This window comes from Toxotes jaculatrix, chromosome 16 (genome assembly GCF_017976425.1).
Source record: "Toxotes jaculatrix isolate fToxJac2 chromosome 16, fToxJac2.pri, whole genome shotgun sequence".
In the NCBI taxonomy this organism is placed as follows: Eukaryota; Metazoa; Chordata; class Actinopteri; family Toxotidae; genus Toxotes; species Toxotes jaculatrix.
In genome coordinates this window covers 4,187,952-4,201,549 of record NC_054409.1, presented here as the reverse complement: position 1 = coordinate 4,201,549, position 13,598 = coordinate 4,187,952, and the positions used below count along the sequence as shown (strand labels likewise).

At 47.3% G+C, this 13,598-nt stretch overlaps 16 non-coding genes across 16 annotated transcripts; all 16 read right to left on the bottom strand.

Annotated features, from left to right (window-relative positions):
- Positions 1-134: 134 nt before the first annotated feature.
- On the bottom strand, positions 135-249 carry LOC121196119. Its single transcript, XR_005895598.1, has one exon. It is a non-coding gene; the product is annotated as a U5 spliceosomal RNA (small nuclear RNA).
- Positions 250-643: 394 nt separating this feature from the next.
- On the bottom strand, positions 644-834 carry LOC121196598. Its single transcript, XR_005896045.1, has one exon. It is a non-coding gene; the product is annotated as a U2 spliceosomal RNA (small nuclear RNA).
- A 577-nt stretch (positions 835-1,411) lies between these two features.
- LOC121196298 lies at positions 1,412-1,575 on the bottom strand. The gene has a single exon (XR_005895766.1). It is a non-coding gene; the product is annotated as a U1 spliceosomal RNA (small nuclear RNA).
- A 1,160-nt stretch (positions 1,576-2,735) lies between these two features.
- LOC121196118 lies at positions 2,736-2,850 on the bottom strand. The gene has a single exon (XR_005895597.1). It is a non-coding gene; the product is annotated as a U5 spliceosomal RNA (small nuclear RNA).
- Positions 2,851-3,240: 390 nt separating this feature from the next.
- Positions 3,241-3,431, bottom strand: LOC121196684. The gene has a single exon (XR_005896126.1). It is a non-coding gene; the product is annotated as a U2 spliceosomal RNA (small nuclear RNA).
- Positions 3,432-4,008: 577 nt separating this feature from the next.
- On the bottom strand, positions 4,009-4,172 carry LOC121196268. The gene has a single exon (XR_005895738.1). It is a non-coding gene; the product is annotated as a U1 spliceosomal RNA (small nuclear RNA).
- Positions 4,173-5,333: 1,161 nt separating this feature from the next.
- LOC121196117 lies at positions 5,334-5,448 on the bottom strand. Its single transcript, XR_005895596.1, has one exon. It is a non-coding gene; the product is annotated as a U5 spliceosomal RNA (small nuclear RNA).
- Positions 5,449-5,845: 397 nt separating this feature from the next.
- LOC121196596 lies at positions 5,846-6,036 on the bottom strand. Its single transcript, XR_005896043.1, has one exon. It is a non-coding gene; the product is annotated as a U2 spliceosomal RNA (small nuclear RNA).
- A 577-nt stretch (positions 6,037-6,613) lies between these two features.
- LOC121196267 lies at positions 6,614-6,777 on the bottom strand. The gene has a single exon (XR_005895737.1). It is a non-coding gene; the product is annotated as a U1 spliceosomal RNA (small nuclear RNA).
- Positions 6,778-7,938: 1,161 nt separating this feature from the next.
- Positions 7,939-8,053, bottom strand: LOC121196115. The gene has a single exon (XR_005895594.1). It is a non-coding gene; the product is annotated as a U5 spliceosomal RNA (small nuclear RNA).
- Positions 8,054-8,450: 397 nt separating this feature from the next.
- Positions 8,451-8,641, bottom strand: LOC121196659. The gene has a single exon (XR_005896103.1). It is a non-coding gene; the product is annotated as a U2 spliceosomal RNA (small nuclear RNA).
- A 577-nt stretch (positions 8,642-9,218) lies between these two features.
- LOC121196266 lies at positions 9,219-9,382 on the bottom strand. The gene has a single exon (XR_005895736.1). It is a non-coding gene; the product is annotated as a U1 spliceosomal RNA (small nuclear RNA).
- A 1,162-nt stretch (positions 9,383-10,544) lies between these two features.
- Positions 10,545-10,659, bottom strand: LOC121196223. The gene has a single exon (XR_005895696.1). It is a non-coding gene; the product is annotated as a U5 spliceosomal RNA (small nuclear RNA).
- A 390-nt stretch (positions 10,660-11,049) lies between these two features.
- On the bottom strand, positions 11,050-11,240 carry LOC121196595. The gene has a single exon (XR_005896042.1). It is a non-coding gene; the product is annotated as a U2 spliceosomal RNA (small nuclear RNA).
- A 577-nt stretch (positions 11,241-11,817) lies between these two features.
- LOC121196388 lies at positions 11,818-11,981 on the bottom strand. The gene has a single exon (XR_005895852.1). It is a non-coding gene; the product is annotated as a U1 spliceosomal RNA (small nuclear RNA).
- Positions 11,982-13,148: 1,167 nt separating this feature from the next.
- Positions 13,149-13,263, bottom strand: LOC121196114. Its single transcript, XR_005895593.1, has one exon. It is a non-coding gene; the product is annotated as a U5 spliceosomal RNA (small nuclear RNA).
- Between the last annotated feature and the right edge of the window lie 335 nt (positions 13,264-13,598).

Genomic DNA, 13,598 nt, shown 5'->3' with positions numbered 1-13,598 from the left:
TAAAAATAAAGTATACCAGCGAAATGACAACATCTAGCACACATTTCTTCCGCAAAGAAAGAGCAAAGTCGGACAGGGGAGCTCCCACTTGTGGCGCTCTATAAAGATGTTTGACTTTTCACCAACTCAAAAGGCTCAGCCATAAGGCCGAGCCAGCCAAAAATAACTTCAACTCATTGGTGTTCCTCTCCACGGAAGTCTTTAGTAAAAGGCGAAAGACTTGTGCGTTATGAAGAGAAACAAGAGTCAGAACAGGCCTGTCTCAGAGAGCAGCTGAGGACCCTAGTCGTCCCAGCTACCACCGCCGCGGTGCGCCTCCCTTGGCTTGCCGCGTGCTAAATCCGAGCCTCCCCTCCATTGCCCCCCCAGCATCTCCAGCCTGAAAAATCCAGGCCTGGCTTTTACATGGACACTACAAAGTCTGGGAAACGATCAGGCGTCTTCAGGGAGTCCGCGACCAATCATCGTAGCTGAAGTGCACTGTGTTGTTGAGCGGGGTTCCCTGGGTGATATCAGTAAATCAACTGACTGGTTGTGCACAATTCACTTGATAAAAACTTAGCCGCATTTTCCTTCAGCCACTGTAAAAGTTTGACTCCTAACTAAACATGCGTGTCAGAGCTTGATTTTCTACAAAGCAAGAGAAAGGTGCACCGTTCCCGGCGGCACTGCAATGCCAGGTCGATGCGTGGAGTGAGCGGAGCAAGCTCCCTTTTCAGCTCCCTCTCCTAAAAATGGGTTTAATACGTTATCCCCATATAGGGGACATATCAGATATTAAACTGATAAGAACAGATACTACACTTGATCTTAGCCAAAAGGCCGAGAAGCGATGAGGCCCAAGCGTTTGACGTCCAAATCAAGCTCTTGGTACAACCGTCACTTGTCGCGGTGTCCCGTTTGTAAGCCAGCTTATCAATTGCCGCCACTTAGCAACTCCGCCCATCTGTCTGCCGTGTACTTTTCCCTGCCGCTATACAAAGATGTTTGACCTTTCACCAACTCAAAAGGCTCAGCCATACGGCAAAGCCGGCCAAAAATAGCTTCAACTCATTGCTGTTCCACACCAAAGCCTAGAAATAAAGCATACTAGAACAACATCTAGCACACATTTCTTCCACAAACAAGCAGCACAGTCGAACAGGAGAGCTCACACTTCATTTTGTCATGGAAAGGCCACGCCCACTTCCCCAATTCCAATGGGAACACGGGGAATTGTCATGACTAAACACGCCACTCTGTAGCGCACGCCAGAGAGCTTCTGCAGAGCAACACTGCCGGTTTGTGGACAGACTGCAAAAGCTGACATGTAACTCCAAATCAACAAAGCCACTTCACAAAACGGAGAGTCTTCAACAGGTTAGCGCATGGGCATTCCTGACACATTGTGTTTTCTTCTACACGCACGCAACAGGGGAGAGCGCGAACGCAGTCCCCCACTACCAGAAATTATGCAGTCGAGATTCCCACATTTGGGGAATTCGCAGGGGTCAGCACAGCCGGAGTGCAATGGCTGAGCCTCGCCCTGGGTGAACCACTTTGTTGATCATGGTATCTCCCCTGCCAGGTAAGTATGAGCTGCAGCTGGAAGAGAGCGGGTGGTGGTCACCAGGCACAGCGCTCTGGCTGACGGTGCCTACAATGCATAATCCCACATTTCAGCGCCTTGAGCATCAGCTCCCCTTTGTCTGTTACATTTATGGCTGAAAAGACACAAACACTGCTGCAAATAGGTTGCGGCGTGCGGCAAACGCGCTTTGTTGGATCTACCCATCATGCACTGCTCTGCCAAAAACAAAGGAACACTGTGTGAAATGCCACTAGTCAAGCTGTCTCTTGGGAAAGAAAGCAAAGGCCCACGTGGGACACTTTTCAAAACATTTGACTAAATGAACTAAACACTGACATGAACTACTAACATGTATTGACTCAGCGAAAACCTTGGAGCTGACCTGGACTTTCCTGTGGTTTCCTCTTGTCCTTGTAACAGCAGTAGCTCCTCCCTTCCTTGTCAATAATTGTGCAGAAATATCTGAGGGCTTCTTTCTTCCTAAATCATAAGCAAGTCCTGTCCAGTCCAACTGTTTCTGCTCCTGTTTGACTTCTGAACTTGTCTCTGGCTGTGTGTCCACTTACTGCAGCCTCTGACATCAGACTGTAGAATCTTGATACATCAAAGGCATCAAAGGACAAACACACGCTCACACATACCGGTACTTATATCTTTGTGAGGACACTCTCTGGCATAATGCTTTCCCTCGCCCTAACCTCTCTCTCTCTTAGCGTCTCAGACCTATGTCAGTACCAGTGCCTCTGTCAAAGAATACAAAAAAAACAAACACTAGACCTGTACACACATAAAGTCATGTATTCATGTAGTCATCTGTGAATGTGTGTTTGATGAGTGCAAAGTGAAAATGCTGCATGAACCTTGTTTTTGTAAAAGCTTCTCTTGTTTCCTTTGCTTCTTACAACTGTATATTTTTCAAGCATCATCTGTCATATTGAAGAAATAAGTTCATTCAGTGGCGTTATTTCTTTTTTTACTGTCATCATGTCCACTTTTCTTGTCTCAAAGACGGCAGCATCCCCACCAAAGCCTAAAAATAAAGTATACCAGCGAAATGACAACATCTAGCACACATTTCTTCCGCAAAGAAAGAGCAAAGTCGGACAGGGGAGCTCCCACTTGTGGCGCTCTATAAAGATGTTTGACTTTTCACCAACTCAAAAGGCTCAGCCATAAGGCCGAGCCAGCCAAAAATAACTTCAACTCATTGGTGTTCCTCTCCACGGAAGTCTTTAGTAAAAGGCGAAAGACTTGTGCGTTATGAAGAGAAACAAGAGTCAGAACAGGCCTGTCTCAGAGAGCAGCTGCAGACCCTAGTCGTCCCAGCTACCACCGTCGCGGTGCGCCTCCCTTGGCTTGCCGCGTGCTAAATCCCAGCCTCCCCTCCACCCCCCACCACCTCCAGCCTGAAAAATCCAGGCCTGGCTTTTACATGGAGACTACAAAGTCTGGGAAACGATCAGGCGTCTTCAGGGAGTCCGCGACCAATCATCGTAGCTGAAGTGCACTGTGTTGTTGAGCGGGGTTCCCTGGGTGATATCAGTAAATCAACTGACTGGTTGTGCACAATTCACTTGATCAAAACTTAGCCGCATTTTCCTTCAGCCACTGTAAAAGTTTGACTCCTAATTAAACATGCGTGTCAGAGCTTGATTTTCTACAAAGCAAGAGAAAGGTGCACCATTCCCGGCGGCACTGCAATGCCAGGTCGATGCGTGGAGTGAGCGGAGCAAACTCCCTTTTCAGCTCCCTCTCCTAAAAATGGGTTTAATACGTTATCCCCATATAGGGGACATATCAGATATTAAACTGATAAGAACAGATACTACACTTGATCTTAGCCAAAAGGCCGAGAAGCGATGAGGCCCAAGCGTTTGACGTCCAAATCAAGCTCTTGGTACAACCGTCACTTGTCGCGGTGTCCCGTTTGTAAGCCAGCTTGTCAATTGCCGCCACTTAGCAACTCCGCCCATCTGTCTGCCGTGTACTTTTCCCTGCCGCTATACAAAGATGTTTGACCTTTCACCAACTCAAAAGGCTCAGTCATACGGCAAAGCCGGCCAAAAATAGCTTCAACTCATTGCTGTTCCACACCAAAACCTAGAAATAAAGCATACTAGAACAACATCTAGCACACATTTCTTCCACAAACAAGCAGCACAGTCGGACAGGAGAGCTCACACTTCATTTTGTCATGGAAAGGCCACGCCCGCTTCCCCAATTCCAATGGGAACACGGGGAATTGTCATGACTAAACACGCCACTCTGTAGCGTACGCCAGAGAGCTTCTGCAGAGCAACACTGCCGCTTTGTGGACAGACTGTAAAAGCTGACATGTAACTCCAAATCAACAAAGCCACTTCACAAAATGGAGAGCCTTCAGCAGGTTAGCACATGGGCATTCCTGACACATTGTGTTTTCTTCTACACGCACGCAACAGGGGAGAGCGCGAACGCAGTCCCCCACTACCAGAAATTATGCAGTCGAGATTCCCACATTTGGGGAATTCGCAGGGGTCAGCACAGCCGGAGTGCAATGGCTGAGCCTCGCCCTGGGTGAACCACCTTGTTGATCATGGTATCTCCCCTGCCAGGTAAGTATGAGCTGCAGCTGGAAGAGAGCGGGTGGTGGTCACCAGGCACAGCGCTCTGGCTGACGGTGCCTACAATGCATAATCCCACATTTCAGCGCCTTGAGCATCAGCTCCCCTTTGTCTGTTACATTTATGGCTGAAAAGACACAAACACTGCTGCAAATAGGCTGCGGCGTGCGGCAAACGCGCTTTGTTGGATCTACCCATCATGCACTGCTCTGCCAAAAACAAAGGAACACTGTGTGAAATGCCACTAGTCAAGCTGTCTCTTGGGAAAGAAAGCAAAGGCCCACGTGGGACACTTTTCAAAACATTTGACTAAATGAACTAAACACTGACATGAACTACTAACATGTATTGACTCAGCGAAAACCTTGGAGCTGATCTGGACTTTCCTGTGGTTTCCTCTTGTCCTTGTAACAGCAGTAGCTCCTCCCTTCCTTGTCAATAATTGTGCAGAAATATCTGAGGGCTTCTTTCTTCCTAAATCATAAGCAAGTCCTGTCCAGTCCAACTGTTTCTGCTCCTGTTTGACTTCTAAACTTGTCTCTGGCTGTGTGTCCACTTACTGCAGCCTCTGACATCAGACTGTAGAATCTTGATACATCAAAGGCATCAAAGGACAAACACACGCTCACACATACCGGTACTTATATCTTTGTGAGGACACTCTCTGGCATAATGCTTTCCCTCGCCCTAACCTCTCTCTCTCTTAGCATCTCAGACCTATGTCAGTACCTGTGCCTCTGTCAAAGAATACAAAAAAAAAAAAACACTAGACCTGTACACACATAAAGTCATGTATTCATGTAGTCATCTGTGAATGTGTGTTTGATGAGTGCAAAGTGAAAATGCTGCATGAACCTTGTTTTTGTAAAAGCTTCTCTTGTTTCCTTTGCTTCTTACAACTGTATATTTTTCAAGCATCATCTGTCATATTGAAGAAATAAGTTCATTCAGTAGCGTTATTTCTTTTTTTACTGTCATCATGTACACTTTTCTTGTCTCGAAGACGGCAGCATCCCCACCAAAGCCTAAAAATAAAGTATACCAGCGAAATGACAACATCTAGCACACATTTCTTCCGCAAAGAAAGAGCAAAGTCGGACAGGGGAGCTCCCACTTGTGGCGCTCTATAAAGATGTTTGACTTTTCACCAACTCAAAAGGCTCAGCCATAAGGCCGAGCCAGCCAAAAATAACTTCAACTCATTGGTGTTCCTCTCCACGGAAGTCTTTAGTAAAAGGCGAAAGACTTGTGCGTTATGAAGAGAAACAAGAGTCAGAACAGGCCTGTCTCAGAGAGCAGCTGAGGACCCTAGTCGTCCCAGCTACCACCGTCGCGGTGCGCCTCCCTTGGCTTGCCGCGTGCTAAATCCCAGCCTCCCCTCCATTGCCTCCCCCCCAGCATCTCCAGCCTGAAAAATCCAGGCCTGGCTTTTACATGGACACTACAAAGTCTGGGAAACGATCAGGCGTCTTCAGGGAGTCCGCGACCAATCATCGTAGCTGAAGTGCACTGTGTTGTTGAGCGGGGTTCCCTGGGTGATATCAGTAAATCAACTGACTGGTTGTGCACAATTCACTTGATCAAAACTTAGCCGCATTTTCCTTCAGCCACTGTAAAAGTTTGACTCCTAACTAAACATGCGTGTCAGAGCTTGATTTTCTACAAAGCAAGAGAAAGGTGCACCGTTCCCGGCGGCACTGCAATGCCAGGTCGATGCGTGGAGTGAGCGGAGCAAGCTCCCTTTTCAGCTCCCTCTCCTAAAAATGGGTTTAATACGTTATCCCCATATAGGGGACATATCAGATATTAAACTGATAAGAACAGATACTACACTTGATCTTAGCCAAAAGGCCGAGAAGCGATGAGGCCCAAGCGTTTGACGTCCAAATCAAGCTCTTGGTACAACCGTCACTTGTCGCGGTGTCCCGTTTGTAAGCCAGCTTGTCAATTGCCGCCACTTAGCAACTCCGCCCATCTGTCTGCCGTGTACTTTTCCCTGCCGCTATACAAAGATGTTTGACCTTTCACCAACTCAAAAGGCTCAGCCATACGGCAAAGCCGGCCAAAAATAGCTTCAACTCATTGCTGTTCCACACCAAAACCTAGAAATAAAGCATACTAGAACAACATCTAGCACACATTTCTTCCACAAACAAGCGGCACAGTCGGACAGGAGAGCTCACACTTCATTTTGTCATGGAAAGGCCACGCCCGCTTCCCCAATTCCAATGGGAACACGGGGAATTGTCATGACTAAACACGCCACTCTGTAGCGTACGCCAGAGAGCTTCTGCAGAGCAACACTGCCGCTTTGTGGACAGACTGCAAAAGCTGACATGTAACTCCAAATCAACAAAGCCACTTCACAAAATGGAGAGCCTTCAGCAGGTTAGCACATGGGCATTCCTGACACATTGTGTTTTCTTCTACACGCACGCAACAGGGGAGAGCGCGAACGCAGTCCCCCACTACCAGAAATTATGCAGTCGAGATTCCCACATTTGGGGAATTCGCAGGGGTCAGCACAGCCGGAGTGCAATGGCTGAGCCTCGCCCTGGGTGAACCACCTTGTTGATCATGGTATCTCCCCTGCCAGGTAAGTATGAGCTGCAGCTGGAAGAGAGCGGGTGGTGGTCACCAGGCACAGCGCTCTGGCTGACGGTGCCTACAATGCATAATCCCACATTTCAGCGCCTTGAGCATCAGCTCCCCTTTGTCTGTTACATTTATGGCTGAAAAGACACAAACACTGCTGCAAATAGGCTGCGGCGTGCGGCAAACGCGCTTTGTTGGATCTACCCATCATGCACTGCTCTGCCAAAAACAAAGGAACACTGTGTGAAATGCCACTAGTCAAGCTGTCTCTTGGGAAAGAAAGCAAAGGCCCACGTGGGACACTTTTCAAAACATTTGACTAAATGAACTAAACACTGACATGAACTACTAACATGTATCGACTCAGCGAAAACCTTGGAGCTGATCTGGACTTTCCTGTGGTTTCCTCTTGTCCTTGTAACAGCAGTAGCTCCTCCCTTCCTTGTCAATAATTGTGCAGAAATATCTGAGGGCTTCTTTCTTCCTAAATCATAAGCAAGTCCTGTCCAGTCCAACTGTTTCTGCTCCTGTTTGACTTCTAAACTTGTCTCTGGCTGTGTGTCCACTTACTGCAGCCTCTGACATCAGACTGTAGAATCTTGATACATCAAAGGCATCAAAGGACAAACACACGCTCACACATACCGGTACTTATATCTTTGTGAGGACACTCTCTGGCATAATGCTTTCCCTCGCCCTAACCTCTCTCTCTCTTAGCATCTCAGACCTATGTCAGTACCTGTGCCTCTGTCAAAGAATACAAAAAAAAAAAAACACTAGACCTGTACACACATAAAGTCATGTATTCATGTAGTCATCTGTGAATGTGTGTTTGATGAGTGCAAAGTGAAAATGCTGCATGAACCTTGTTTTTGTAAAAGCTTCTCTTGTTTCCTTTGCTTCTTACAACTGTATATTTTTCAAGCATCATCTGTCATATTGAAGAAATAAGTTCATTCAGTAGCGTTATTTCTTTTTTTACTGTCATCATGTACACTTTTCTTGTCTCGAAGACGGCAGCATCCCCACCAAAGCCTAAAAATAAAGTATACCAGCGAAATGACAACATCTAGGACACATTTCTTCCGCAAAGAAAGAGCAAAGTCGGACAGGGGAGCTCCCACTTGTGGCGCTCTATAAAGATGTTTGATTTTTCACCAACTCAAAAGGCTCAGCCATAAGGCCGAGCCAGCCAAAAATAACTTCAACTCATTGGTGTTCCTCTCCACGGAAGTCTTTAGTAAAAGGCGAAAGACTTGTGCGTTATGAAGAGAAACAAGAGTCAGAACAGGCCTGTCTCAGAGAGCAGCTGAGGACCCTAGTCGTCCCAGCTACCACCGTCGCGGTGCGCCTCCCTTGGCTTGCCGCGTGCTAAATCCCAGCCTCCCCTCCATTGCCTCCCCCCCAGCATCTCCAGCCTGAAAAATCCAGGCCTGGCTTTTACATGGACACTACAAAGTCTGGGAAACGATCAGGCGTCTTCAGGGAGTCCGCGACCAATCATCGTAGCTGAAGTGCACTGTGTTGTTGAGCGGGGTTCCCTGGGTGATATCAGTAAATCAACTGACTGGTTGTGCACAATTCACTTGATCAAAACTTAGCCGCATTTTCCTTCAGCCACTGTAAAAGTTTGACTCCTAACTAAACATGCGTGTCAGAGCTTGATTTTCTACAAAGCAAGAGAAAGGTGCACCGTTCCCGGCGGCACTGCAATGCCAGGTCGATGCGTGGAGTGAGCGGAGCAAGCTCCCTTTTCAGCTCCCTCTCCTAAAAATGGGTTAAATACGTTATCCCCATATAGGGGACATATCAGATATTAAACTGATAAGAACAGATACTACACTTGATCTTAGCCAAAAGGCCGAGAAGCGATGAGGCCCAAGCGTTTGACGTCCAAATCAAGCTCTTGGTACAACCGTCACTTGTCGCGGTGTCCCGTTTGTAAGCCAGCTTGTCAATTGCCGCCACTTAGCAACTCCGCCCATCTGTCTGCCGTGTACTTTTCCCTGCCGCTATACAAAGATGTTTGACCTTTCACCAACTCAAAAGGCTCAGCCATACGGCAAAGCCGGCCAAAAATAGCTTCAACTCATTGCTGTTCCACACCAAAACCTAGAAATAAAGCATACTAGAACAACATCTAGCACACATTTCTTCCACAAACAAGCGGCACAGTCGGACAGGAGAGCTCACACTTCATTTTGTCATGGAAAGGCCACGCCCGCTTCCCCAATTCCAATGGGAACACGGGGAATTGTCATGACTAAACACGCCACTCTGTAGCGTACGCCAGAGAGCTTCTGCAGAGCAACACTGCCGCTTTGTGGACAGACTGCAAAAGCTGACATGTAACTCCAAATCAACAAAGCCACTTCACAAAATGGAGAGCCTTCAGCAGGTTAGCACATGGGCATTCCTGACACATTGTGTTTTCTTCTACACGCACGCAACAGGGGAGAGCGCGAACGCAGTCCCCCACTACCAGAAATTATGCAGTCGAGATTCCCACATTTGGGGAATTCGCAGGGGTCAGCACAGCCGGAGTGCAATGGCTGAGCCTCGCCCTGGGTGAACCACCTTGTTGATCATGGTATCTCCCCTGCCAGGTAAGTATGAGCTGCAGCTGGAAGAGAGCGGGTGGTGGTCACCAGGCACAGCGCTCTGGCTGACGGTGCCTACAATGCATAATCCCACATTTCAGCGCCTTGAGCATCAGCTCCCCTTTGTCTGTTACATTTATGGCTGAAAAGACACAAACACTGCTGCAAATAGGCTGCGGCGTGCGGCAAACGCGCTTTGTTGGATCTACCCATCATGCACTGCTCTGCCAAAAACAAAGGAACACTGTGTGAAATGCCACTAGTCAAGCTGTCTCTTGGGAAAGAAAGCAAAGGCCCACGTGGGACACTTTTCAAAACATTTGACTAAATGAACTAAACACTGACATGAACTACTAACATGTATCGACTCAGCGAAAACCTTGGAGCTGATCTGGACTTTCCTGTGGTTTCCTCTTGTCCTTGTAACAGCAGTAGCTCCTCCCTTCCTTGTCAATAATTGTGCAGAAATATCTGAGGGCTTCTTTCTTCCTAAATCATAAGCAAGTCCTGTCCAGTCCAACTGTTTCTGCTCCTGTTTGACTTCTAAACTTGTCTCTGGCTGTGTGTCCACTTACTGCAGCCTCTGACATCAGACTGTAGAATCTTGATACATCAAAGGCATCAAAGGACAAACACACGCTCACACATACCGGTACTTATATCTTTGTGAGGACACTCTCTGGCATAATGCTTTCCCTCGCCCTAACCTCTCTCTCTCTTAGCATCTCAGACCTATGTCAGTACCTGTGCCTCTGTCAAAGAATACAAAAAAAAAAAAAACACTAGACCTGTACACACATAAAGTCATGTATTCATGTAGTCATCTGTGAATGTGTGTTTGATGAGTGCAAAGTGAAAATGCTGCATGAACCTTGTTTTTGTAAAAGCTTCTCTTGTTTCCTTTGCTTCTTACAACTGTATATTTTTCAAGCATCATCTGTCATATTGAAGAAATAAGTTCATTCAGTAGCGTTATTTCTTTTTTTACTGTCATCATGTACACTTTTCTTGTCTCAAAGACGGCAGCATCCCCACCAAAGCCTAAAAATAAAGTATACCAGCGAAATGACAACATCTAGCACACATTTCTTCCGCAAAGAAAGAGCAAAGTCGGACAGGGGAGCTCCCACTTGTGGCGCTCTATAAAGATGTTTGACTTTTCACCAACTCAAAAAGCTCAGCCATAAGGCCGAGGCAGCCAAAAATAACTTCAACTCATTGGTGTTCCTCTCCACGGAAGTCTTTAGTAAAAGGCGAAAGACTTGTGCGTTATGAAGAAAAACAAGAGTCAGAACAGGCCTGTCTCAGAGAGCAGCTGAGGACCCTAGTCGTCCCAGCTACCACCGTCGCGGTGCGCCTCCCTTGGCTTGCCGCGTGCTAAATCCCAGCCTCCCCTCCATGCCCCACCACCTCCAGCCTGAAAAATCCAGGCCTGGCTTTTACATGGAGACTACAAAGTCTGGGAAACGATCAGGCGTCTTCAGGGAGTCCGCGACCAATCATCGTAGCTGAAGTGCACTGTGTTGTTGAGCGGGGTTCCCTGGGTGATATCAGTAAATCAACTGACTGGTTGTGCACAATTCACTTGATAAAAACTTAGCCGCATTTTCCTTCAGCCACTGTAAAAGTTTGACTCCTAACTAAACATGCGTGTCAGAGCTTGATTTTCTACAAAGCAAGAGAAAGGTGCACCGTTCCCGGCGGCACTGCAATGCCAGGTCGATGCGTGGAGTGAGCGGAGCAAGCTCCCTTTTCAGCTCCCTCTCCTAAAAATGGGTTTAATACGTTATCCCCATATAGGGGACATATCAGATATTAAACTGATAAGAACAGATACTACACTTGATCTTAGCCAAAAGGCCGAGAAGCGATGAGGCCCAAGCGTTTGACGTCCAAATCAAGCTCTTGGTACAACCGTCACTTGTCGCGGTGTCCCGTTTGTAAGCCAGCTTATCGATTGCCGCCACTTAGCAACTCCGCCCATCTGTCTGCCGTGTACTTTTCCCTGCCGCTATACAAAGATGTTTGACCTTTCACCAACTCAAAAGGCTCAGCCATACGGCAAAGCCGGCCAAAAATAGCTTCAACTCATTGCTGTTCCACACCAAAGCCTAGAAATAAAGCATACTAGAACAACATCTAGCACACATTTCTTCCACAAACAAGCAGCACAGTCGGACAGGAGAGCTCACACTTCATTTTGTCATGGAAAGGCCACGCCCACTTCCCCAATTCCAACGGGAACACGGGGAATTGTCATGACTAAACACGCCACTCTGTAGCGCACGCCAGAGAGCTTCTGCAGAGCAACACTGCCGCTTTGTGGACAGACTGCAAAAGCTGACATGTAACTCCAAATCAACAAAGCCACTTCACAAAACGGAGAGTCTTCAACAGGTTAGCGCATGGGCATTCCTGACACATTGTGTTTTCTTCTACACGCACGCAACAGGGGAGAGCGCGAACGCAGTCCCCCACTACCAGAAATTATGCAGTCGAGATTCCCACATTTGGGGAATTCGCAGGGGTCAGCACAGCCGGAGTGCAATGACTGAGCCTCGCCCTGGGTGAACCACCTTGTTGATCATGGTATCTCCCCTGCCAGGTAAGTATGAGCTGCAGCTGGAAGAGAGCGGGTGGTGGTCACCAGGCACCGCGCTCTGGCTGACGGTGCCTACAATGCATAATCCCACATTTCAGCGCCTTGAGCATCAGCTCCCCTTTGTCTGTTACATTTATGGCTGAAAAGACACAAACACTGCTGCAAATAGGCTGCGGCGTGCGGCAAACGCGCTTTGTTGGATCTACCCATCATGCACTGCTCTGCCAAAAACAAAGGAACACTGTGTGAAATGCCACTAGTCAAGCTGTCTCTTGGGAAAGAAAGCAAAGGCCCACGTGGGACACTTTTCAAAACATTTGACTAAATGAACTAAACACTGACATGAACTACTAACATGTATTGACTCAGCGAAAACCTTGGAGCTGATCTGGACTTTCCTGTGGTTTCCTCTTGTCCTTGTAACAGCAGTAGCTCCTCCCTTCCTTGTCAATAATTGTGCAGAAATATCTGAGGGCTTCTTTCTTCCTAAATCATAAGCAAGTCCTGTCCAGTCCAACTGTTTCTGCTCCTGTTTGACTTCTGAACTTGTCTCTGGCTGTGTGTCCACTTACTGCAGCCTCTGACATCAAACTGTAGAATCTTGATACATCAAAGGCATCAAAGGACAAACACACGCTCACACATACCGGTACTTATATCTTTGTGAGGACACTCTCTGGCATAATGCTTTCCCTCGCCCTAACCTCTCTCTCTCTTAGCATCTCAGACCTATGTCAGTACCAGTGCCTCTGTCAAAGAATACAAAAAAAAAAAAAAAAAAACACTAGACCTGTACACACATAAAGTCATGTATTCATGTAGTCATCTGTGAATGTGTGTTTGATGAGTGCAAAGTGAGAATGCTGCATGAACCTTGTTTTTGTAAAAGCTTCTCTTGTTTCCTTTGCTTCTTACAACTGTATATTTTTCAAGCATCATCTGTCATATTGAAGAAATAAGTTCATTCAGTAGCGTTATTTCTTTTTTTACTGTCATCATGTACACTTTTCTTGTCTCGAAGACGGCAGCATCCCCACCAAAGCCTAAAAATAAAGTATACCAGCGAAATGACAACATCTAGCACACATTTCTTCCGCAAAGAAAGAGCAAAGTCGGACAGGGGAGCTCCCACTTGTGGCGCTCTATAAAGATGTTTGACTTTTCACCAACTCAAAAGGCTCAGCCATAAGGCCGAGCCAGCCAAAAATAACTTCAACTCATTGGTGTTCCTCTCCACGGAAGTCTTTAGTAAAAGGCGAAAGACTTGTGCGTTATGAAGAGAAACAAGAGTCAGAACAGGCCTGTCTCAGAGAGCAGCTGAGGACCCTAGTCGTCCCAGCTACCACCGCCGCGGTGCGCCTCCCTTGGCTTGCCGCGTGCTAAATCCGAGCCTCCCCTCCATTGCCCCCCCAGCATCTCCAGCCTGAAAAATCCAGGCCTGGCTTTTACATGGACACTACAAAGTCTGGGAAACGATCAGGCGTCTTCAGGGAGTCCGCGACCAATCATCGTAGCTGAAGTGCACTGTGTTGTTGAGCGGGGTTCCCTGGGTGATATCAGTAAATCAACTGACTGGTTGTGCACAATTCACTTGATAAAAACTTAGCCGCATTTTCCTTCAGCCACTG